A 26,373-nucleotide genomic window follows, 5' to 3' on the forward strand; every position below is an offset into this window, starting at 1 on the left:
GTGGACGGCCGTGGCTCCTCCGGTTCTCGTGGCCAGCAGCGACCCCTCTGTCCCCAGGCAGACGGCCGCGGCTGCTCCTTTGGTGGACGGAAGCGGTGAGGACTCCGCGACAGCACATCCCTCCTCCTTCCTGGGTTTCGGCACCACTGTAACAATTAAAGTATGGGCAAGAAGTATGCGGGAACCAGCTGAACAGTAAACATAAACTTTAATGATATAAATGAACTTAAAACAACATAAAACATAAACGAACACAGACACATATGCAACACAGCTGCGTGCGTCTCTCTCTCGAACTGGTGTCTCCGGCTGCCCCTTATCTCACTCTCCCGCTGATCAGCTGATTAATCGCTGGTCATGCTCCATCACGGCCCGGCCACGCCCTCCTCCTCATCACAGTAATCCCATTAGCAAGTTACAAAAGGGACACATTAGGCTGGTGGAAACTGTTAAATACTGTAAGAAGAAATATCTTGACTGCATAATCATAATTTTTTTAAATACATTATGGTCTCAAATTCACCTTGTCACACTGAGTATATAACATCATAACTGAAGACTGCGAGTAAACAAGCTTCACAGCATATCACCCCAACTATAAAGCAAACAGCTGCAGCCCCAGACAAACTCTCGGTTTATTCCTTAGAATATCATGTAGTTTACCTCATGTCATGATTATACTCTTCCATGCAAAGAAAGAATTTATTGGAGCGGCTATGATTATATTGCTCTGTGTGCCTGGATTTGGGCAGGATTTTATTAGGGCAAGGGTGCATTCTGTAGCTTTAACAGATGGTGCATATATTTTTGAGTGGGGTGGATCTGCTGTCACATAAAATAAATACTGTTAAGCAAACATTTCTATACTTTAAATGAAAAGAGCGCAATTCACCAAAGATGACTGACTGCATGCTTGATTGATGAAAGCTCTGCACACCTCTCAGCCTCTAAACAAATGTATTGTGCTATAAAAGGTCACGTCAGACTGAGTTAGGCAGTGAAATGAGATTATAATAATCATTTTAAAGCTGAAACAGATCTACATAAGCAGCTCTGTTGTGACATTTTGATGTCTCAAAGCTGCGAGGTGGTGAAGCCGAGGACTGCAGAGAAAAGAAAGAGAGCAAACAAGACACAGTGACAATCCCAACAGACAACGATCACTATGAGACACCAATTCAGCCTACCATCTCAGGTCAGTGAGTATGAATGCATTTGAGAGTAATAGTGTATGCTTAGATATCAAGGTTCATCAATAAGGATGGCCTGGTGCCAGTGTGAGAGAGTTTCGGCTAGTGCTGTGTTGTCAGTACATCTTCCGTTCATTGATCATGTACATGATTTAAAGGGATAGTTCACCCAAAAATACAAATTCATAATTTACTCACCCTCATGCCATCCCAGATGTGTATGACTTTCTTCTGCTGAACACAAAGATTTTTAGAATAATATTTCAACTGTAGGTCCAAACAATGCAAGTGAATGGTGACCAGACATTTCAAGCTCCAAAAATCACATAAAGGCAGCATAAAAGTAAACAGTGGTTTGATCCATGTCTTCAGAAGTGATATGATAGGTGTTGGTGAGAAACAGAACAATGTTTAAGTCCTTTTTTACTACAAATCTCCACTTTCACTTGAAACAGATTTATAGTAAAAAAGGATTGAAATATTGATCTGTTTCTCACCCGAAGTGTTCGCATTACTTCATTAACTTGCATTGAAATGACCTACAGAACTGAGATATTCTTCTAAAAATCTTCATTTGTGTTCTGAAGAAGAAAGAAAGTCATACACATCTGGGTTGGCATGAAAGTGAGTAAATGATGAGAGAATTTTCATTTTTGAGTGAACTATCACTTTAATGCCTTGCGAACTTAAACATTTGGTTTCGGTGATGTCTTTGTGTATTAATTTGTCACCAAGCTTGTATTATTTAGCTGGCTAACGCAGATGAGATTGTGAGAATGATTTTTGATAGTCTCAAAAAATGGGTTGGAAATGATAAACAAATCAGTATTTGCACTGTGTGCCATCTTATTCCAGCAACAGTGTGTTTATGAATTTACAGCTGTCATGGAGTTACATTATAGCTGTATAAGTTCAAGCTATTTTTCCAAATTAAAACCCAAACAAATTAATTGTTTTAAAATGTTGGAAACCTTTGGGATAGTTCTCTAAAAAATGAGAAAATACTTTACTATATGATCGTTTACTCAATCTCATGTAGTTCCAAACCTGTATGACTTTCTCTTTTCCATGGAACACAAAAGGAAATGTTAGGAAGAATGACAAAAAGATGTTATGAAAGTAAATGGTGACTGAAGCTAACATCATATGCATTTGGAGCAACATATTTTTCTGACATACATAACAATGTGTTGCTGAAAATAAAATGTATAAGTTTATTTCTATTTTGGGGCCAGTATAAATGTCGGCAGGGCAAGAACAAATCCTGAAAAATCCTTTGTGTGGTTGTGCCATTCAGATCTGATGTGCTGTACGTGTGTGTGGGGGGAGGTGCGTTAGATGAGATTCTCTTTGAGACGACTTCAAAAATCTCAAAAATAATTTTGATTGTAGCCCGAGGTACACTGAGAATCCCAGTAGTACATCAACTACACAACACAACCAACAGCAGTTTCTCTTCCTCCTCCACACTATGAATGCCTATCAAAAATTCTGTGTTCCCATTCGGCCTTAGAAACAATCAGTATTGTTTTCATATTTTGGTTGTTTTTACTGCACTGGGGAAACAGACTGTGCTAGGTCGTACCTAGACGTGACTGTGGTGTCAGGGTTCAGGGACCACAGCAAACTTTTGATGTGTCTGTGCTGCAAAGTCAGAGACTCTTTGACTATTTTAACTGGGAAGATATAATACAGTCAGGGCTCTAGGATAATGAAGGAAAACACATAATCTGGGAGTCCTAGCGACTTGCGCGGTGATCTTGTTATTGGCACTCCCGTTTGCCAGAGCGATCTCATCATTGATAGTGGTGTGTGTGTCCTCCATTCAAAATGAACGAATCTTTATTCAAGTCATTTCTTTCATTTCATTCATTTGAGTAGAATTACCTCTGAGACTCGAGAGGTGAACTGATCTTTTCTGTTTCCTGTACAGCGCCTATGCGGTTTTCATGTAACAAACGAACGGAGGTTGCGCAATGCACATGCGCGACCAACTCAAAATGAACGAATCACTCTCTGAGACTACTCCTTCTTCTAAGTCACATAAAAGATTCGTTCAAAATGAACGAATCATTCATGAACGACCCATAACTAGAAGCTCATTGTTTATACTTTTGGGGAAGGTAGACCCACGAATGACCAATAAACTGGGATAGTAGAACATATTTTGACATAAAAAGTTACATCCTTCACCTTTAACATAAAATCAGTCTGAATACATTTGGTTACACCAAAAAAAAATGCATTTTAAGGGTTAGAGGTATGGGGTAAAGTATAAATATCTCCTTATGGTAACAATTGCAGGTTACCACTTTTCATTGACTTTAATTTGAAGCATAATTGTGAACTATATTCCCTAATAATTACTAATATCTATTGTTGTAAAACAGATGTTGCAATGCTGTTCTTTAACAAACAGATTATGTTCTTATGTTCATATATTCTTAAATTAGACATATTCCAAACAATAACATTTAGAAGACCTCTAAATTCACTAATTCATGTTAGTGAATCGGTTCTTTCTAATGAGTTCTGATTAGTCAGATTCACTGATTCAGAATCACTTATCAATAATATGAAATACGTATTTTGCAAATAATACTGTTTAATCCTGTTTATCACTGTGAGTATGTAACATAGATTATTTCAATTGTACAATTGTTAATGTATCCACCTTTCAATTTTACACCCATAAAATTTGGTAAGGCAAGGCAAATGTATTTATATTGGAATAGAATAGATTCTTTATTGCCACACGAAATGCTGGTGGAAACTTTTGTAGGTACTGCAATGCAACAAACATAAGACAGTGTATGAGTGTGCAAATGTGTAAAATGAATTACTAGTGCAATACACCATGATAGAATACTATACAGTGCAATACAATACGATATACAAGACATACTGCAACATGCAGTACAGCATAATGCATTGCAAAATGCAGTTCAATGCACATTTCATACACAATAGTAATTTAAAGTGCTACACTGTGCTTTTATATGGTAAATGTGACATCACATATGTTACAGATATTACAAATGTGCAGGTGTTTTTCTAGTGCTAGCAACACCAAAGCCAGGGGTTCAGTTCCCAAGGGACAGACACTGGTAAAATGTATAGCTTGAATGCACTGTGGATAAAAGGACATTTACATTTGGACCTGTCAAAAATGTCAGTGTAATACAAACACTTTGTACACTGGTTCAATTGAATCATTTAAAAAAATAATTTTAAAATAATCAGCCATCACTACTAAACAACCCATTTTGAATCCTTCTTGTTTCAGTATGTGCAGCTGATGAATTTCCAGGAGGAGGTGTGAGCTCACCGGGATCTGCATAGTTTCTTGGCCCAGGCCAGCATCCTGCTGGATGAGAAGGTAGCCTCCCTGGATGAAGTGCAGTGCAAAATGCTGGACCATGTGGCCAGGAGCGGGCAGAGCAGCTGCAATGCGGAGGAGGTCATGAGCCCTCTGTTCATAGATGCTGGAGAACAGGACGCCAATGGTGAGCAGCCGCCTGCCTGCCCAAGCGCCACAGGTCATGTAGTCTTTCAAGTCAGAAATCCAGAGCAGACCCTCTGAGGATGTGCTTATTGGAGGACCACACTGTCTTTAAAATCAGGGAAAGCATTTTATAGTTTTTCCTCTCTCACTTTTTCTCTGTCTCTGTTCAAGTTCACTTGCTGACCATTCAAGGTGTGACAGCGACAGCCACTGGAGTGCGTTACCAGCAGTCCTGGCTCTGTGTGGTGTATGTAGAAAACAAATCTTTGTGTTAAAAAAGATTTTATTTCATAACTCAACCTATTATGGTCCCATAACCATCATTGGTGGTCAACCAATATACACTCACTGAGTGCATTATTAGGAACACCATGGTCCTAATAAAGTGCCCGACGTGGTCTTCTGCTGTTATAGCCCATGTGCCTCAAGGTTCGATGTGTTGTGCATTCTGTGATGCTATTCTGCTCACTACAATTGTACAGAGTGGTTATCTGAGTTATTGTAGCCTTTGTCAGCTCAAACCATTCTCTGTTGACCTCTCATCAACAAGGCATTTCTGTCCACAGAACTGCCGCTCACTGGATGTTTTTGGCACCATTCTGAGTAAACTTTTGCATGAAAATCCCAGAAGATCAGAAGTTACAGAAATACTCAAACCAGCCCACCTCGCACCAACAAACATGCCACGGTTGAAATCACTGAGATCACATTTTTTTCCCCCATTCTGATGGTTGATGTGAACATTAACTGAAGCTCCCAATTCATATCTGCATGAATTTATGCATTGCACTGCTGCCACACAATTGGTTGATTAGATAATCACATGAATAAGTGTACAGGTGTTCCTACTAAAGTTCTCAGTGAGTGTAGGTTTTTCAGTGGCTGATGCCGATACCAATTATTAGATATCAGTACAGCCAATATAATGTGGATGTTTAGGGTGAATTCGGGTAAAGTGGGCCACTTACTGACAGCCATCTCAAAGGGATAGTTCACACAAAATTGAAACTCTTTCATCATTTACTCTCCCTCATGCCATCTCTTACTTGTATGACTTTCTTCTGCAAAACACATACGAAGATATTTTGTCAATATTTAAACCACTTGAGTCATATGGATTACTTTTATGCTGCATTTATGTCCTTTTTGGAGCTTTTGGATCCCATTTTCTGACATTTCTTTTGGATGTATAAACACATAATTTAGCTAATAACATATAACAATAATAGTGTCACATATTCCCTGGTTTTGTGTTGACTTTCATGTTGAAATTCTTGTTTAGTTCCTGTTTCTTGTTAGTTTGTAGTCCTTTTGTTGTTTCATTTTATGATTGGTTTTCCCCTCATTGTTTTCCCCAGGTGTTCCTCGTTTCCTTGTTTGCCCATGTGTATTTAAGCCCTTGTTTCCCCTGGTTTCTTTGTCAGTCTTTACATGTGTTGTCATGTTCTGTGCCTGGTTTCCCATGTTTTTGTTTTGTTTTTTTTTCTGAGTTACTTTGTTCATCTTTTGTTTTTCATTAAAGCTGCATTTAGATCCTCATTTCTCATCTGCTTCACAAATAGCTTTAGTCACAATTTACTTAATTGTATGTAAAATAGATGCAATGAAAGTGAAAGGTGACAGTTTTAAAATTCTGTCTAACAACTCCTTTTGTGTTCTGCGTAAAAGGAATGTCTTACAGGTTTAGAACAATATGAGAGAAAATGACGACAGAATTTTCATTTTAGGTTAATTATCCCTTTAATTGGTCAAGCAGGCATGTTTATTTGTAGATAACCTCTAAATAGTGAAATTTTTATCAGCCTAGCCAAAATATCTAACACTTATCAGCTGAGATATACTGTAGTCTTTAAACATTAGACAGTATTTGCTGCATGGCTGATGAACAGATACAGTGTGTGTGTGAATACAGTTAAATGATTTGATTTTGTGTCTGTGAGAAAAGTTGACCTCTCAAGTTGACTTTTCAGTAAATATATTTAAGCAAGCTGACATTTCACAGCTAGTACTCAGTTCCTGTTTTCATTGTGTGTGTGTGTCAGTAACGGAAATCATGTGGAAAGGGTTCCCTGTGATACTTAGGGGCCAATCCTGAAAATTACTTACAGCCCTGGTGTCAGAAGGTGGGATATTTCCAGACAGATAGGACAAAATTACACATACAATTTTAAGAACTCCTGTCTGCTTAAATATTACACGTACAATTTGGTAGAGAATTTGACGGTCACGCCTACAGTCGGGAGTCCTCTTTTTGTAAGGGTTGACGGTAGCCTTATTTTGAAAGATAAATAAGAAGGAGGTTTTACACCTCAAATTCATGACTGTAGTCAGGAGTCCTCTTTTAAGGGTTGATGGTAGCCTTATTTTGAAAGATAAATAAGAAGGAGATTCTAATCATAAAGTCACATTTCTCTGGGGGGAGTCCTCATTGGGTGGACGGTAGCCTTATTCAGATTGAATAGGAAAGAGATTATATTCTCAGAAAAAATTGATATTGGTCTGCCGTCCTGTTTTCCATCCGGATAGCATTTTTACTATCTTGCTTCATTCCTCTTGACTAACCACTATATACCTGAATACTCATACTTTTGTGACATTATGGGACAGGAGATAAGCCATCCTTTACCGGAGGAAACACCAAAACAATGATGTTAATCATTCAATCATAATCAAGGTTATAATACTGAGCTGTATATCAGCAATTTGGCTGGGTGGGTGGTCAAAAAACAAAAAACAAAAACACAGTTAGATCCGTACCCTAGAGATAGATCATTTGATGATCGATATATGAATGAGGCCAAATCGATGGTAAAAGGCAGGTGGGGAGATCCACAATGGGAATCCTGACTAAACTTAAACCAACCCCAGTAAGGCACAAGTCGTACAAGGTAAGAACGATAGATATTGCTATTACTGTGGCAAGCTGGGACACTTTAAGCGTGTAATGGCGATCTGATAAATTTTCCGTTCTTTGTCATTTCCACAAGGGTGTTGCACAAAGGATTTGACGCGTGAATCCATAACTTGTCTTGTAAAGGTTTACTTTTTCTTTGTCTTGTTACATTACAAGAGAAATCAAACTCAGAAACTTCTTTACACTTATTCACCTTCCAAAAACATGAATTCTAACCTTTTGTCCATGTTCAAAAGACTGTCTAGCCCCAACCCTTCTTTGTTCCTTATCCTTCTTCAAAATTGTTACACATACGTAACACGTATAAAACTAGTCAAAATCATGTGATACAATGCAAATAACACAAAATATACATTTATCAAAAAACATATTCACTCTTAATATAAGGAAAAAAATATTACCAATTTCTTAATGTTGTTTATGGCTCTAACAAAGCGCAAATGTCGGAAAAGGCAATATGATTTACAACAGTCCAAAGCGGGCACAATCGCTGACAGAACGACTGTGGAAATCGTGATGACAACCAAAATGACCGAAATGCTCCGCATAATCGACCCTCAGAGCGCTCTGCGCCTGCTTACCTTACTTTGCCCGCAGAGTACTGAGCCCTCGTTTTATTTTCTACTTTGTGTTTTGCATTTTGACGATTCTACCCTGCCCTTTCTTGAGTTGTATGTTGATTGTAAACCCTATACATTCTTGGTAGACACTGGCGCTTCTAAAAGTTCCCTGGTGGGGCATTGTTACGAAGGCTCGATTACGGGACGCACCATAAACTCAGTGGGAATTAACGGCGTCCCTGTGAAATGTCAAATGACACCAAAATTGCCCGTTACCTCCCCAGACAACCCTACTCTGTTTAAAATGCATGATTTTGTCATTTTACTTGACTCACCATTCTGCTTATTGGGGCATGATCTGATGCACAAAATTGGTGCCAAGATATCATTTGAGTCTAACCTTTTGCAACTTATATTTTCTTCAGTATATTCTCAGTCTGTGTGTACAGGAACTTGTGGTGAAGTGCTCAGCTCAACTTCTGTGAGGACTTCTGATGTGAAACAGGAACTACTCAATGTCAACCCAGCATTGTGGGCCGCCCACAAAGATGAGGCTGGCCTAATTGACGTTAGGCCATACGTGGCTAAACTTCAGTCTAACATACCAGTATAATGCAAACAGTACCCACTCTCAAAAGAAAAGGAAGAAGGCATTGGTCCAATAATACAACGGTTGCTGTCACAAGTGTGCCAGTCTCACCTGTCACGCAGCCCCTGTTCGCGTTCACATACGGAGGCCGACAATACATGTGGACAAGAATGCCCCAGAGATTTAGAGACTCGCCTGCTGTGTTCTCTGCTGTAGTGCATGCTACTTTGAAAGATATGAGGCTATTTTTTTGGCTGTTGCTAATTTGACTATTAAACCAACCTCTGTTGTGCATGGTCCAACTTTGTCATTGCATAAGTTGTTAACCAATGACCAGTTTTCTGATGATTCACATGATTGCTTGGATCATCTGCATGCATCCACCTCTTGCAGGCCAGACTTTTCTCATCTGCCCTGGAGGAGGGGGATCACTGGTATATAGATGGGTCATGTTCAAAACCGAATGATGCTGTATACTGGTGCGGTTATGCCATAACTGAACTTCCAAATCATATTATTGAAGCATTTTTGCTTCCATACAAATCTGCACAGGCAGCTGAGCTGTTTGCATTGATTAGAGCATGCCAATTGGCCAAGGACAAATCAATCAATATATATATATATATATATATATATATATATACAGACTCAAAATACGCATATGGGTGGTACACAATTTTGCCCGTATGTGGGAAGAAAGAGATTTTAAGACAGCCGAGGGCAAGCCGATATCCCATCATAACTTAGTAGCAGAGCTCCTGAGAGCAGCACAGTTGCCTGCTAAACTGGCTGTAATAAAAGTAGCAGGACACATGACAGGAGAGTTGGAGCAGGCAAGAGGAAACAGATTAGCTGATGAGGTTGCGAAATGGGCAGCGAAGGAAGTTGTAGTAAGCCCTGATCTAAATCAAGCTTCGATGATGCAATCAACTTTAGTTAGAGATATTGACATCAAATTGTTGCAGGCTAATCCATCTGAATCTGATCTCCAACATTGGGCCTCTAATGAAGTAAAACCAGATCAAAACAATTTGTTATGAGACAAACAAGGGTGCCTAGCTTTACCAAAAACAGCCATAGTAGTACTTTGCCGACATTATCATGGTATTTTTCATGTCAAAAGAAAAGGTAATCCAGTCGATTCATCAAACTTATGATGAACGTGGTAAATTTAATCCTTGATTCATATTTAACGTGTGCACAGAATAACAGACATAAGTTTATAAAACATGACTCGTTACTGAATCCGGAATTACCATTCCAATATCTGCAAATTGATTTTATACACATGCCGCCGTATCGAAACAATAAACTATTATTAGTCGTTGTGGACTGCTTCTCCAAGTGGACGGAAGCCTTCCAGTGTGCGAGGGAAAATGCTAAGACCTGGTTACAATTTTAGCTAAAGAAATAATACAGAGGTTCGGTATCCCATCGGTCATTGAAAGCTATAATGGCAAACAGTTGCTTCAAAGGTAACACAGCTCTTAGCAAAATAACTAAACATAAACTGGCATTTTAACATATAGTATCATCGGAGAACTAACCGCACTCTGAAAGAATACTTACATAATGCCTGTACTGAAACAGGAAGAACATGGGTTGATGTATTGCCGGCTGTGTTGACTGAGCTCAGAATGTCACCATACTCTACCTAAGCTTTTTCCATTTAAAATACTAATGGGTAGGCCTTTCCCGACCCCATGGATTTCTTTCCACAGGTGATATCAAGGTGGTGATAGCAGAATATGTGGATTCCCTCATTAAGACATGAAATGGCATAAATGGTGATCTCTCTCTCCCTCTGCCTGCAGATAGTCCTACTCACCCATTTGTCAACAGGTTCTGATCAGGTGTTTAAAACCTACTAAGTTGGGGGAACCAAAGTATCTGGGCCCAGCTACTGTCCTGGCGGTGACCAGAACCGGAGTGCTAACGGATCTTCAACCACAGTGGATACATGCAAGCCACGTGAAACCTACACCTGAGGAGAGCCCAACTATTTCGAAAGCGAACGGTGAAAGTACTGGAAGAGCTGAACACGCAGCATCAGTGCCAAACCGGGAACTTGAGAATTAGGAAGGCCAGAGGAGGGACGAAAACTACATAATATTGCAATGCTTCATTATGTACACTTACACGCTGTCTAAATCAGCTGAGATTCTGAGTGATCCTTCCAGGATCAAAGTGGGCATTGTGAGAAAAGTTGACCTCTCAAGTTGACTTTTCAGTAAATACAGGTGCATCTCAATAAATTAGAATGTCGTGGAAAAGTTCATTTATTTCAGTAATTCAACTCAAATTGTGAAACTCGTGTATTAAATAAATTCAATGCACACAGACTGAAGTAGTTTAAGTCTTTGGTTCCTTTAATTGTGATGATTTTGGCTCACATTTAACAAAAACCCACCAATTCACTCTCTCAAAAAATTAGAATACATCATAAGACCAATAAAAAAAACATTTTTAGTGAATTGTTGGCCTTCTGGAAAGTATGTTCATTTACTGTATATGTACTCAATACTTGGTAGGGGCTCCTTTTGCTTTAATTACTGCCTCAATTCGGCGTGGCATGGAGGCGATCAGTTTGTGGCACTGCTGAGGTGGTATGGAAGCCCAGGTTTCTTTGACAGTGGCCTTCAGCTCATCTGCATTTTGTGGTCTCTTGTTTCTCATTTTCCTCTTGACAATACCCCACAGATTCTCTATGGGGTTCAGGTCTGGTGAGTTTGCTGGCCAGTCAAGCACACCAACACCATGGTCATTTAACCAACTTTTGGTGCTTTTGGCAGTGTGGGCAGGTGCCAAATCCTGCTGGAAAATGAAATCAGCATCTTTAAAAAGCTGGTCAGCAGAAGGAAGCATGAAGTGCTCCAAAATTTCTTGGTAAACGGGTGCAGTGACTTTGGTTTTCAAAAAACACAATGGACCAACACCAGCAGATGACATTGCACCCCAAATCATCACAGACTGTGGAAACTTAACACTGGACTTCAAGCAACTTGGGCTATGAGCTTCTCCACCCTTCCTCCAGACTCTAGGACCTTGGTTTCCAAATGAAATACAAAACTTGCTCTCATCTGAAAAGAGGACTTTGGACCACTGGGCAACAGTCCAGTTCTTCTTCTCCTTAGCTCAGGTAAGACGCCTCTGACGTTGTCTGTGGTTCAGGAGTGGCTTAACAAGAGGAATACAACAACTGTAGCCAAATTCCTTGACACGTCTGTGTGTGGTGGCTCTTGATGCCTTGACCCCAGCCTCAGTCCATTCCTTGTGAAGTTCACCCAAATTCTTGAATCGATTTTGCTTGACAATTCTCATAAGGCTGTGGTTCTCTCGGTTGGTTGTGCATCTTTTTCTTCCACACTTTTTCCTTCCACTCAACTTTCTGTTAACATGCTTGGATACAGCACTCTGTGAACAGCCAGCTTCTTTGGCAATGAATGTTTGTGGCTTACCCTCCTTGTGAAGGGTGTCAATGATTGTCTTCTGGACAACTGTCAGATCAGCAGTCTTCCCCATGATTGTGTAGCCTAGTGAACCAAACTGAGAGACCATTTTGAAGGCTCAGGAAACCTTTGCAGGTGTTTTGAGTTGATTAGCTGATTGGCATGTCACCATATTCTAATTTGTTGAGATAGTGAATTGGTGGGTTTTTGTTAAATGTGAGCCAAAATCATCACAATTAAAAGAACCAAAGACTTAAACTACTTCAGTCTGTGTGCATTGAATTTATTTAATACACGAGTTTCACAATTTGAGTTGAATTACTGAAATAAATGAACTTTTCCACGACATTCTAATTTATTGAGATGCACCTGTATATTTAAGCAAGCTGACATTTCAGAGCTAGTACTCAGTTCCTGTTTTCATTGTGTGTGTGTGTGTCAGTAACAGAAATCATGTGGAAAGGGTTCCCTGTTTCACTCCTCTGAGTGTCTCAGGTCAAAAGTTGAACACTGTCTAGTTGAACTCGTCTATTCTAGAATATTTTTGTTTAATTTACGTAATTAATGCAGAATCTGTATGTGTCTTTTTCAAATAAGGTAATGACTGATCTCATTGGACAATGTAGTTAGTGTACTGCTTTTCCTGTTCCTACAAAGGTATATAATGCTGTGCTGAACAATAAAGTATGAGAAATCTCTGATGCATACTTAAGTGTCTGTGTCATTTCTCCCCTCATGAGGATCCGGATCGAGACAGCGACTGCAGACCTGACTTGATACTTAGGGGCCAATCCTGAAAATTCCTAACACCGTCCCTCTGTATTCAGCTGTAAAGTGAAGAACCTTCAGCAACGCTGTGTGTGTATTGTGCATCTGGATTGGCCACAGAACTGGGGTGTTAACTGCTGTGAAGTCCGCTATGTTATCCTCATCCTGGCCCCACTGCGTCCAGTAAGCCCTTTATTTCACCTTCCAATCAACACCTACAGTGACAAAAAACACCCTATTTGCATTATCACAGTTGGTGGCTCAAGATTTGCAATTGTTTCAAACAGTGTTAATTCCTTCACTTGATTTGAAAGAGGCTTTTTGAGCATCACTATCTGTAGGGTTGATTCTCACATGTAGCAATCTCACATGATATGCAGTTTAAGTTTGAATCACTAATGACCAACATCCTCCTGTGTTTTAATGTTCTTGTTCATTACCCCTGCAGAAAAGTACAAAGACTGCCCTAGACCTCGGCCGCACGTTCGCCACCTTGTTCTCCGTCATCTCGTTTCGCCAGAAACTCCTGGAAATTAAAACCAAGGAGGATTTTAAGCAATAGCTGGTAATTCAAAAGCAGCGGCTCTCCACCGCCATCCAGAAGCCCTCAGCAGGGAAAGAAACTGACCCACACAGCAACAAACCACTCAAGGTTTGAAGCAGAAAAAGACTTTGGGCATGTTAATGGCATCACAAAGCAATTATCAGCTCAGTTTGCCTGTTAAATTCATGTTCGTTTTTCTCTGTTGCTTATGAAGTGCACTTCTCACTCTAGAGACCACCATCGGTCACATTATATTCCCACACCTCCTTCAAATAAAGAACTTCTCCACACATACAAACTTTACTTCTTTTCATCTTTTTTTAACAATCACTATAAAGTTAAAGATAAAAAAAGATTATCATACACTCAATGAACACTTTATTAGGAACCCTATGGTCCCAATGAGTGCACAACGAGGTCTTCTGCTGTTGTAGCCCATCCACCTCAAGGTTCATCGTGCTGTGCATTCTGTGATGCTATTCTGCTCACTACAATTGTACAGAGCGGTTTTCTGAGTTACCGTAGCCTTTCTGTCAGCTTGAACCAGTCTGGCCATTCTCTGTTAACCTCTCTCATCAACAAGGCATTTCTGTCCGCAGAACTGTTGCTCACTGGATGTTTTTTCTTTTTGGCACCATTCTGAATAAACTCTAGAGCAAGGGCGGACTGGCTATCGGGAGAACCGGGACTTTTCCCGGTGGGCTGGCCATGAAACGGGGCCGAATGGGCCGCGATAAACTGAAATGTGCAGCCGCGTTATGCAGAATGGGCCACAAAATGGTGCCACAATATGCATAAGGGGGCAGCGATATGCAGAAAAGGACAGCGACCCCCCCCTCCACGCTCAACAACTTTTGTGCAAGATCCACCCCCAGATCTTTTGGGCCAGTTTCTATGTAAAATCCTGGGCCGATTTCTCTTCCCAGTCCGCCCCTGCTCTAGAGACTGTTGTGCGTGAAAATTCCAGGAGATCAGCAGTTACAGAAATACTCAAACCAGCCCGTCTGGCACCAACAATCACACCACAGTCGAAATTACTGAGATCACATTTGTTCCCCATTCTGATTGTTGATGTGAACATTAACTGAAGCTCCTGACCTGTAGCTGAATGATTTTATTCATTGCACTGCTGCCACATGATTGGCCGGTTAAATAATCACATGAATAAACAGGTGTACCTAATAAAGTGCTGAGTGAGTGTCTATCATTCAAAAGACAACAGAAAATGACACTCCTGTAGTGGATCATTGGATGGATTCATTGGATTGATACTCATTGTTTACTCATGTAGTTACTAACGAAGTGTTACAATTTTAAGAGGACTGTAGTTTTTATGCATTTTAAAGAACAGGATACACTAATAATCAACATATGCTTTTTTAAACACTATATCTCCTTTTGTACGCAGATGAAGGATTTCCTCAGAGCTGGCTGTGGCATTTATGAAGACCTGTGCTAGAGGCTTCCATTGTACCTGTCCGACTTCACAGATGGTGAGTGTCTGTTTACCCTAAGGCCCTGCTTGAGTTGGCTTTTACTTAAAATAACAGAATTCTCTCCATTGCTCAGGCTGAAGTGTTTGTTGCTGTGTGATGTCTCTCCATAGGCATTCTGGGCACTAACAGATCTCTGTTGAAGTACACAACCACAGCCATCTTCCTCTACATTGCTATCCTGCTGCCAGCGATTGCATTTGACTCTTTGAATGATGAGAGCACATGAGGAGAGATAGGTCTGTGGTATCTTTGACATTTTTTTTTTTTTTACTGCACATATGGTTATTTCCTGTGTCAGTATAAGGTCTTTTATTAAAAAAAAATGGTTCAAACTCTAAAATCTGATTGGGTGAGCTATGCCTGAAGCCCTTTATATGCGCACACCTATGACACACTTTAGTTGAACTGTATGTTAAAGGAATTATTCACCCAAAAATGGAAATTCTCTCATCATTTACTCACTCTCATGCCATCCCAGATGTGTGACTTTCTTTCTTCTGCAGAAAACAAAGATTTTTACAATAATATCTCAGCTCTGTAGGTCCATACAATACAAGTGAATGGTGACCAAAACTTTGAATCCCTTAAAGTCTATGGACTCAAATCGCAAAAAAAGTTTACGCTTAAAACATTAAAGTCTCCATATACATAAGTCAGGCATATGAGATATCATTTGAAAGCTTAGAATCTGACCTTTTCATTTATGTTACTTAAAATAACAAAATACCCCCAGAGGTAATGGGGTAGAAGTAAATATAAATGGATAAAAGTCATATATCAAATGAAAGTTCTCACTCTTAGGAATGTGTAATTTTTTTGCCCTAATACGACAGTTCGAAAGATTTTCAAAAGAATCACAAAGTGAAATATGATTTCTGTAAGTCATCAAATACAAACATCTATTTTATGCTCTGATAACTTCTGCTGTCAGCCCCAAATAGCTAAAAATTATATCTGCTTTTACCTTAGGAAGTTCTATAAAAAAATTAGCCATTGTTTACTTGTCTGTGTCCTTGCGTGGCTTAATAATCCAATGTTATATCTTAAATGTCCAGAACAAAATATGCCATCCAGAAGGAAAAGCATGCTAAACAAATCATCAGAAAATATGTTTTCGACTATTGATCATTGCAAAGGGGGGATCTCAGCTTTCTAATAGCACCTAGATTGAGCTTCTAGTCCACTCAGAGGCTAATATATTCAATGAAACAACAAGGGTGGTGCTTGAACCGAAAATTGGACTGAATATTAATGTACGAGCACATGTTTGAGGGCTAAAATGCATTAGAGCGCCGCCTACATTTCAGATCTGTATATTGTGTTAAAATGTGACAGATAAAAAAATATTTTTTCTAGTGCTTTCTGCCCTCTAGTGGAATAAAATGAGACTTTTCAAAGTGAGGTTGTGTGAACAGAACCAGAATTACATGTTTACAAATTTAGGACAACAAAAAAAAAGTGTTTTTTTTCCCCAAAAAATGTTCTGTTATCATAAGATTATAAATACATTCAATATTATTTATGAATATATTATATTATTTATAAATATTTGTTTTTATTTGGGTGGTTCTCTGAAGAATGAGACAAATTTTTTGCAATTAGTCCGCAGTATGTTTGAATGGTGAGCATTTAAATTTGAGAGTGAAACATTGCGGGCGGCAGACCAAAAATGCACCAGAATTTAAAGGGTTTTAAGCTCCAAAAAGGCAGCATAAAAGTAATTTATAAGACTCCAGTGGTTTCATTTATATCTTCTGAAGTATTTTAATCAGTTTTGAGTGAGAACAGACCAAAATATAATCCATTTTTCACTATAAATCTGGACATCTGCAGTCTCCTTGGCAATTATGATTTCAAGTTTGATTACACTTCCTAGTGCCATCTAGCGCTTTGCGCATGCATCAAGCACTAGGAAGTGTAATCAAGCTTGAAATCATGATCGGGCCTAGGGATTGCAATGGCAAGATGTACCGTAAAAAAGGAGTTAGATTTTGGTCTGTTCTCACCCAAAACTGATTAAATTGCTTCAGAATACATGGATTAAACCACTGGAGTTTTATGGACTACTTTTATGCTGCCTTTATATGCTTTTTGGAGATTCAAAGTTTTGTCACCATTCTCTTGCATTGTATGGACCTACAGAGCTGAGATATTCTTCTAAATATCTTAGTTTGTGTTCTGCAGAAAAAAGAAAGTCATACACATCTGGGATGGCATGAGGGTGAGTAAATGATGAGAGATTTTAATTTTTGGGTGAACTATCCCTTTAATGCATCAGGTTGTTACGTTGCTTGACAACAGTAAAGTCTGCTGTTCAAACTATGTATATGCATACACATGCAGCTAATGAACAGTATATTATATAACATAGGAATTGTTTATTATGGTTATTATTTATCATTTGTGTGCACTTTGAGTGTGTCTAACAACACATTTCCCATGGTAAAATCACTACGATGCACAGCCTCTCGGTTTTGTGTCAAAATTAATGTTTTAGGCTACATTACCCTGCTGGGAAATCCAGCTAAATCCAGTTTCTGTTGGTAGCTGTTTTTACATGGTTTCTTGCTGATCCAAGCTGGACTAGATAGTTAAATTCCCAACATGATCCCACAGGAAAATCGACATGCTGCATCTGAATGTTCCCTGAAATCGACCCCATTCTACCGAATTACTTACAAGTGACATTCCCCTCAGACATTGTTCCATCATTTCAAATGTGTTCTCCTTTCCCCATGGTGCTACTGATAGCGCGTTGTGCGAGCTAGCTTTGTGACATGCGTTCTGGATCCTATAAAATGGTGAGCCTGATTCGGAAGTTGCATTTTCACTCTAATATATAATTCTCGCTCCACTGATGGTTAGGTTAGGGTTTGGAGTAGTGTTAATAAAATATACATTCTTGTTGACTGCATTTAGTGTACATCATTTACAACTAAAAATACTCATTTTTGCCACCACCCTGTGTACATTTCACTTCAACAACACTTCCGGCTTTGGCCATTGGGGGCATTGTTTCGAATTGCGGTATGCACAGATCGATTTCAGCAGCAGAACTTTCGTTCTTCTGTTGCTGAATTCACTGTGTGTGGCCAGGTTCAACCTGGCAGACCATCTTGGTCAAGCCTTGGACCAACAGCAAACCAGCTACCATGTTCAAAAAACAGTTTGACCTCTTTAAGCTGGTTTAACTTGTTTTTTCTAGCAGGGCATTCATGTTATAATGTGATAGATAGGCATTCTGAGGCCCATCTGATATATCTAAGATGGTTTATCTGGATCTATGCAGATGTACAGAAGACCATCATTGGCCAGAGCATTGGAGGAGTAATCCACTCCTTGTTTGCTGGGTATCCTCTGGTTATCCCTCTCACCACAGCTCCTCTTGCCATCTTCATCAGTGGTACTGTACCTCTATCACAAAAAAGTTAAGTTCACTGTCTCTTTCAGAGCTTTATATAGTTCTTGTAAAGTTTTCTGTCTTTTGTTTGTATACTGCAGTGATCAGAGGCATCTGTGATGAATATGACCTTGATTTTCCTGCATTTTATGCCTGCATTGGCCTCTGGAACAGCTTGCTCCTCATACTGGGTGGAATCTTCAATATCAGCCTGTTCATGAAGCTCTTTAAACGGTCAGTGAAATGGTTGCATATATGTAGGATTGGGTGGGTTACTTTTGAAATGTATTCCACTACAGATTACAGAATACATGCTGTAAAATGTCATTTGTAACGTATTCTGTTAGATTACTCAAGATCAGTAACGTATTCTAAATACTTTGGATTACTTCTTCAGCACTGGTAGATTTTTGTTCACTTGTTTTGACAATAAAAACTCTGCCAGTACAGTAAGACAAAATACACATGTTAAAAATACATTCTCTGAAAAAGCTAAATATCTTATGCAGTGTTGTTTCTAAAACAAGGTAAATCAAATTGATCTTATTTTAAGGATATTTAGATATTTTTACAGGAAAACAATACAAAAATTATTATCAAGAATATGATTTTTGCCCTAATATCAAAGGACTTACTAGAAAAAATAAATTATGATCTAACGTGAATTTTCTTGAAAAAAAAATATGATCGTGCCTGGTAACGTGCATGTAAATTGGCTAGAAATAGCATTTTAGCTTAGCGTAAAGCTGACAATTTACACAAGGTTTATTTCTATTTCTTCTGCTCCAAACTTACTTCAAACTTACTTCTCTGTCTGCTCGTATGAATGTAACACATCATAAGAAAGTGTTTCACCGCTGTTCAAATGCACTTTGGATCGCATCATTTAAATGTATAAATGTTTTCCATCTGAAAGGACTAAATATTAAATGAAACAAATGACAATAAAATGCAAAGTTATATTTTTTGAATGTAACTGTATTCTAATTATGAATTATTTAAATTGTAACTGTAGTGGAATACAGTTGCTTATTTTTTGTATTTTAAATACGTAATCCAGTTACATGTATTCCGTTACTCCCCAACCCTGCATTTATGTGCAGGTATTTGTCTATATAAATAAAGACAGCATGAAAGGACACCAGAGACTATGAAACTAGCACAGATTGGCAGTCCTTATACAAAAAATATTTGACAGCAGATTGGCCAATTAATGAATAAAGTATTCTATAGAGCCTTAACAATAAATATCTATATAAGGCATGCATTTCTTTTATTGCAGTATGCAACTCCTTCAGGCAGACACCACATCATGATATAACTCAGACATTTGTTCTGTGGACTCTCTCTGTACCATAGACATCCATCATTAATCTGTGCACTGTGGTCTTTTGGGTGATAATCTCTGCTCGTGGCGTACTTTGAGTTTGTTTTTGTTTACTTTGACTTTTGCTTTGATAAAAATGAAGATCAGTTGCTCACTGTGTCCTATATGTCCTCAACTCCACAGAAGAAGTGATCGCTTTGTTCATCTCCATCGCCTTTGTGGGTGATGCAGTGAAAGGCACCATAAACAGTAAGTTCAGAGCTCTGATATGTGAAAAGGACCACAGGCTTTGCTGGAACAGAAATTCAAATTTGAGCAGTATAACAGTTTTATCTAGGTAATAAATCAATAATGAATTTTTAAAATTTTCATTAACATTTCCCATGTGTGGCACGATTTAAACTGAGTATTTTACTCAGAAATTAAAATTGAAGAAATCATTTACTCACCCTCATGGTGTTCCAAGCCCATACTTGAAAGGAGATGTTTTGCAGAATGCTCAAGCTTCTCTTTTCTATACAATGAAAGTGAATGGGGAAAATGACAAAAAGCATCATAAAAGTGGCCCATATGACTTACATGTTGTCTTGTGGCTTCAAAAGACTTGAAATATAGTGCGCATGTCTATAGACTACATTTATGATTTTTTGGGTGCTTTTTTGTGATATTTGGAGCTTTACAGCCCCAGTACACATTCATTATATGGAAAAGAATAGCAAGAACATTCTGCTTAACATCTTTTTTATTCATTTAGCAGATAATTTTATCCAAAGTGATCTCCTTTAGTGTTCCACGGAAGACAAATAAACATACAGGTTTGGAACAACATGAGGGTGAGTAATTGAAGGCAGAATTTTAATGTTTTGGCAAACCATCCCTTTGATATCTGAATTACTGAAAAAAAAATGCATTTGTATGAATTTATCATTTACTCAATTCTGTTTCTCCATTCTTCACCTCTATATCTCTATTTCCTCTCAGTATTTCATAAGTATTATAATGGCCTTATACTAGTCAATGGAAGCACAGAGGAGCTGCATCATCTGGGTGTAATGCTTCAGGCAGTGAATGGGACGGAGAATGCAGGCATGCCACTGTCTGCAATAATCATTCTGTGCACCAGGGAGCGCCCTATTCTCTGCCTACTGCTAATGGTGGGAACACTATGGCTGAGCTATGCCCTCTTCCACATCAAGAGAAGGTAATTTTAGGGATCATAATTGTAATCTTCATTATTAGTTTCCTGTGCTTTGTCATGTGTTCTTACCTTCTGAAGTTCATGACTGTTCTAAATTGGATTAAAATAATACAGAATGCCTTTTCTTCACAAAAAACATGTATTATTGTCATATCGTCCAAGGTAAGGGAGAAAGAGGAATACTTGGACTCAGAAGCAATCTCAAAATGTTTTGATATTGCACATAAATAAATATTGTCCACTGTGCGTAAATGTGATTGTTTTACATTTTCTATTTTGTTCATTCCATTTTTTTTAGCCCATTTCTGCATGCCAGAGTGAGGGAGGTGGTGTCCAACTGTGCATTGCCCATTTCTGTGGTCATCTTCTCCTTTGTGGGCTCCCAACTTTTCATTGACATTCAGCATGAGCGCAAGACCATTGGTTTAAACACCTTTCAATTTGATAGTGTTTGTATTTTGTGTTGGATCGTTCACACAAAAATGAAAATGAGTTCATTTACTCACCCTCATGTCGTTCCAAACCCACATAACTTTCTTTTATTCTAAACTACATAGCACAAATGGAGAGCTGTAGCAGAATGTCCTGGCTGCTCTTTTCCATACAATAAAAGTGAATGAGGACTGGGTCTGTTGAGCTCAAAAAGAGGAAAAATGAGCACCATAAAAGTAGTTCATGTTAATTGTGTGCTATACTTCAAGTCTCCTGAATCCAAACAAATGCTTTGTACAGAATGAAATTGTATAAAGGATAAAGTCATTATTCACTGAAAACCTTCTCCTGTTGTCCCTCAGCAAATCTCATTCACATTTACCAGTGTTGGGGAAGCTACTTTGAAACATTAACTTCTCAAGCTACAAGCTACTCAAAACTTAAAGTCAAGCTACTCTTTTGAAAAAGTTGTTAGCTACAGTACAAGCTACTAACAAAAAGTTGCTAACTACATTAAAGCTATAATGTAGATGATAATATTAAATTTGGCAATGATTTCAGAATTCCAAAATATCACCTGACAGTTATATATTTACATTAGGGTGACATTCCCTTATGAAAATTAATCATTGTTTTACTACAATAACCATTTTTTAACCATGATCTTTGTAGTAAAACCATATTTACCATAAAATGAACCATATTTACTACAGTCATGGTTACTACAATATTATGATAGTAAAACCATGGTGTGACAAGGAGGATGGCATGGCTGGGCTTATGTTCCTCCTGAACCACCAGTAAAAGGAAACACGAAAAGAAAGACCATGTTAGAAACTTCTACAAAAAAAAAAACAAAACAAAAAAACGGCTGGATCAAGAGCGTGCTAAAAGCAGAATTAACTCTGCTCTGTGTGTGTATGTGTGATAGAGGAGGTGTGGCTTTGGAGACACCTCTGAAGCTAGGGCGGGCTCTATGCTTTCAAAGATAGCTTGCTAACTGCTAGCCTCTCTGGATTACACACCCTAGCTTTAATGCAATATTACTATTGTAAACCCATACTATAAAATTCTTAGTAACCATATTAACCATAGTAACCATACTATTACTATAGTATGGTTAATTTTCAATGGTTAAACAAATAGGTTGACAACAATAAACTGAGCGTAAATTTATAATTAATATCCACTAATAAAAATAGAAAACCTATTTTACACACAAAATATTTCACTTAAACAAAGAAGGCAATGTCCCTTTAAGGCTGCATGGGCCTCAAGTGAATTAGTGAATCATTTATTTGAACTAGTTCATTTACATGAACCATCCATAAGAACCAACTCATTAAAATGAAAAGGAGTTCCAAATGCTAAATACAAGGGAAATATTAATTTTAAACAGTTAATTTATATGAACTGTCTGAAAGAACCAATTCACTTAAATGATTTCTATTTCCCAGCGCTACATGAGCGAGAGAGAGAAGACGGAGTAAGTGAACGTGTTTGGTGACTCCCTCTGCTACATTTCTGTCCGCAATACAATATGAAAAATTTAGCGCTTTGTGACGCTACAGCGCTACTCATTGGAGATTCAGAAAGCTGTTTGAAAACGAAGTTTATTTTCGCAATTTTGTTTGGTGACACTAGTGGTGCAGAAATTACATACTTCAGCTTTAACTACTCCCCAATTCAACCTGGCGCTTTAAGACCCATCACGCCAGGTTTGATGTCATTGGTTCTCATGTGTCTCATGACCAAACACCATTAATATTAAACCTGGTGTGTTGCATCTTAAAGCACCAGGTTTGAATGTGTATAAGCACAAATATGATTTTAAGAGCTACGGCAGAGCGAAAGTAAATGACAGATCACTATTCTTTTAATTCTTCCAATATGTTGATCCACAGTTCCCGTATTCAACTACCAGAATGTAACTATTTTCAAGGTGGCACCTTTTAACCAGCTCACAGGAATGAACATAATAAGTGCATGTGGTCTTGGCTTTCTCCTCGCCTTGCTTATCTTCATTGACCAGAACATTGTGGTGTCCCTCACCAGTGCTCCAGAGAACAGGTATACACACAGAAAATCACAACAGTCTTTTAAAAAACTAATAACATTTTTAGCTGTAGAATCATATGATCTCTCGAATCCATTTGATGATTGGAAGTTTGTTTTCTGCCTGCTGTGTCCTACCTTCTAGACTTGCTAACATTTCATCGGTTTGCATTTTTTTCCAAGATCAGTGAGCCATCGCTCATGCTGTCAGTTCAGTGAAGACAGTCATGGGAGGCTGTGAGAGTCGCCGTGTGATCTTTGCGTGTGTGCGAACGTGTGTTTCAGACTACTGAAGGGAACAGCGTACCACTGGGACCTGATGCTCTGTGGATTCATAAACATCCTCATGTCAGTGCTGGGGTTACCATGGATGCACGCTGCTTTCCCACACTCCACGCTGCATGTGCGTCAGCTGGCGCGGGTGGAAAAGCAAGTGGAGGGGGGCCACCTCTATGAAACGTTAGAGCAACCAGCTACATACACTGTTAGAGGACATGATACTCATAGATGTTTAAAGGAATATTCTGGGTTCAATAAAAGTTTAGCACAATCAACAGCATTTGTGGCATAATGCTGATTACCACACAAATTAATTTGGACTCGTCCGTCCTTTTCTTTAAAAAAAAAAAAAAAAAAGCAAAAATCAAGGTAAGAGTGCAGCACTTACAATGCAAGTGAATAGGGCCAGAAATGTGAAGCTTATAATTTTATTAAAGCACTTAAATTAATTATTCTGTTAAAGCTTGTGTATTATTTGAGCAGTAAATTTTAAATCGTCGTTTTTATGGTCGTTTTAGGGTTTACAATGTTATTTCGTCATGGCAACGAAGTTGTAAAACTGCATGTAGCTTTACACAAAAAGGTTAGCAAGCAATTTTATAACACACAAATCATGTTAACATGCATATTGTTTACATCTTGTGGCTATACTTTTGAAACAGTGATTATTTTAATGTTTATGGATTATCCCAATTCACTTCCATTGACAACTGACGGCAACGTCCGGCCTGCTTACCACTTCCTCTCTCCCCAATTACAGACACACGACCACGTCCTGCTCCACACTGCACAAGGCTTTAGATTATCAAGCCAGAAGTAGATGTATCCATGATGTAGTATTACAGGTTTAATATGAAGCACTCTTTTAAACAATTCACAATGAATCTGTCAATGATAATTCATATACTAATCTCAACTCTCTATTCCCAAAACATTGTATCCACCCACCCACTACATCAGCAGAGTGCCGCAGAGGAAGGTGCACTACTTCACAGGCCTGCAGATCATTCAGCTGATCATACTCTGTGCGTATGGGATGTACCTTCTGCCGTATATGAAGATGATCTTCACTTTACTAATGATCATGCTCATTCCAGTAAGGTATGCATAATCAGTTATATTCGAGGGTTGAGGGGTCCTTATTATGTTTACAATGTTTTGGCAACTGTGGGAAACAGGATGCATTCATGACTTAATACATATTTTGAGGGACAAGGCAGAATAACATATTTGCACTAACATTCAGTGAGATGTGTTTTCTTCTTTGCAGGAACTACTTGCTGCCGAAAATTATTGAAGCAAAGTACTTGGACATAAATTGATTCTCAACACATGTAAACATTCAAAATTAATTCTAAAATGCAAGAAAAATTTGCATTTCTGTAAAGTGTTGTATATTTGCTAGATAGCTTAATACGGTTGAATAAGGAAAGCTTTGAGAGACAAGTGTATCCAGGGAAGACTGTTAAGCACAGTACATATAGTAACAAGCACAATGCAGACTGGAGCCGACGAGCACCAAGTCCGACGATTGCATATTGAGGCTAAAATCTGTGTTAAAGGGTTTGTTAACCATAAAATTATAATTATGTCATCATTTACTCACCCTCATGTCATTCTAAACCTGTGTGACTTTTGTTTTTCTGTGGAACACAACAGGAGATAATACAAAATACAATGTTAGCCTCAGCCACCATTTACTTTCATTGTATGAAAGAAATATGCAATGTAAGTGAAAGGAGACTGAGCGGAGACCCTTAGAGGACAGGGCGGGAATTATTTTTCTGAAATGGTCTTGCCTGCCCTCGCAAGAAGTTTTGCGTTCCCTGGCAATAGTTTGCATGCCCTCACAATATGTGTAAATACTACAAATACTAGCATGGTATTTGTTGTAAATCCATAGTAACCACATAAATTAACATGGTTAAACTATAATAAACACAGTACATATACAAATACAGTATACTGTATTAAAACCATGGTTTCCACCCAAAAAAACATGGTTACTTATCTTACTTATCATAGTTACTACAATATTATTACTATAGTAAAACCATGGTTTCTGCCAAAAAAACAAAAACAAAACATGGTTAGCCTACAACAGTCATGGTTACTACAATATTATTATAGAAAAATAATTTCCGTCAAAAACAATGGTTAATACAGTCTACAGTATTACTATAGTAAAGCCATAGTTAAACTATGGTATTTGTATAGTAAAACTATAATAACCACAATTATGATTTTTATTACCATAGATTTAGTTTTCCTGTATTATCACTATGCTTTTACTACAAACATCCAGGGTTGGTAAGTAACAGAATACATGTAACAGGATTACGTATTTAAAATACAAAATATTAGTAATTGTATTCCCTACAGGTACAATTGAAATAGTTGCTTGTCGTTATGTTTTTTAATTTTTTATGACGACATAAAATTCAAAGGCTGATGACAGTGAAGCATCAAGTACCTTTTGAATGTTTACTGCTGTTTTCTAGTGAGATGGACAGATGTGTAGCTCTCAAAATACACCAAAAATATTGTGAATTATTATATTCTTGTTTTGAAGTAGAAAGAACATAAAAAATATTTGTGATTCAGATGTTTAATTTACGTTTACATTTCTTGCAATGACCGCATGAAGAGGATACAATCTGAAACATT

The 26,373-nt window shown here is 38.2% G+C and overlaps 1 pseudogene; it reads left to right on the forward strand.

The window, feature by feature from the left end:
• Window positions 1-25,044, forward strand: part of LOC127413174 (solute carrier family 4 member 11-like) — a 30,034-nt pseudogene extending 4,990 nt beyond the window's left edge.
• The last annotated feature ends 1,329 nt before the right edge of the window (window positions 25,045-26,373 follow it).

The sequence above is a fragment of the Myxocyprinus asiaticus genome, chromosome 22 (genome assembly GCF_019703515.2).
Source record: "Myxocyprinus asiaticus isolate MX2 ecotype Aquarium Trade chromosome 22, UBuf_Myxa_2, whole genome shotgun sequence".
NCBI lineage: Eukaryota > Metazoa > Chordata > Actinopteri > Cypriniformes > Catostomidae > Myxocyprinus > Myxocyprinus asiaticus.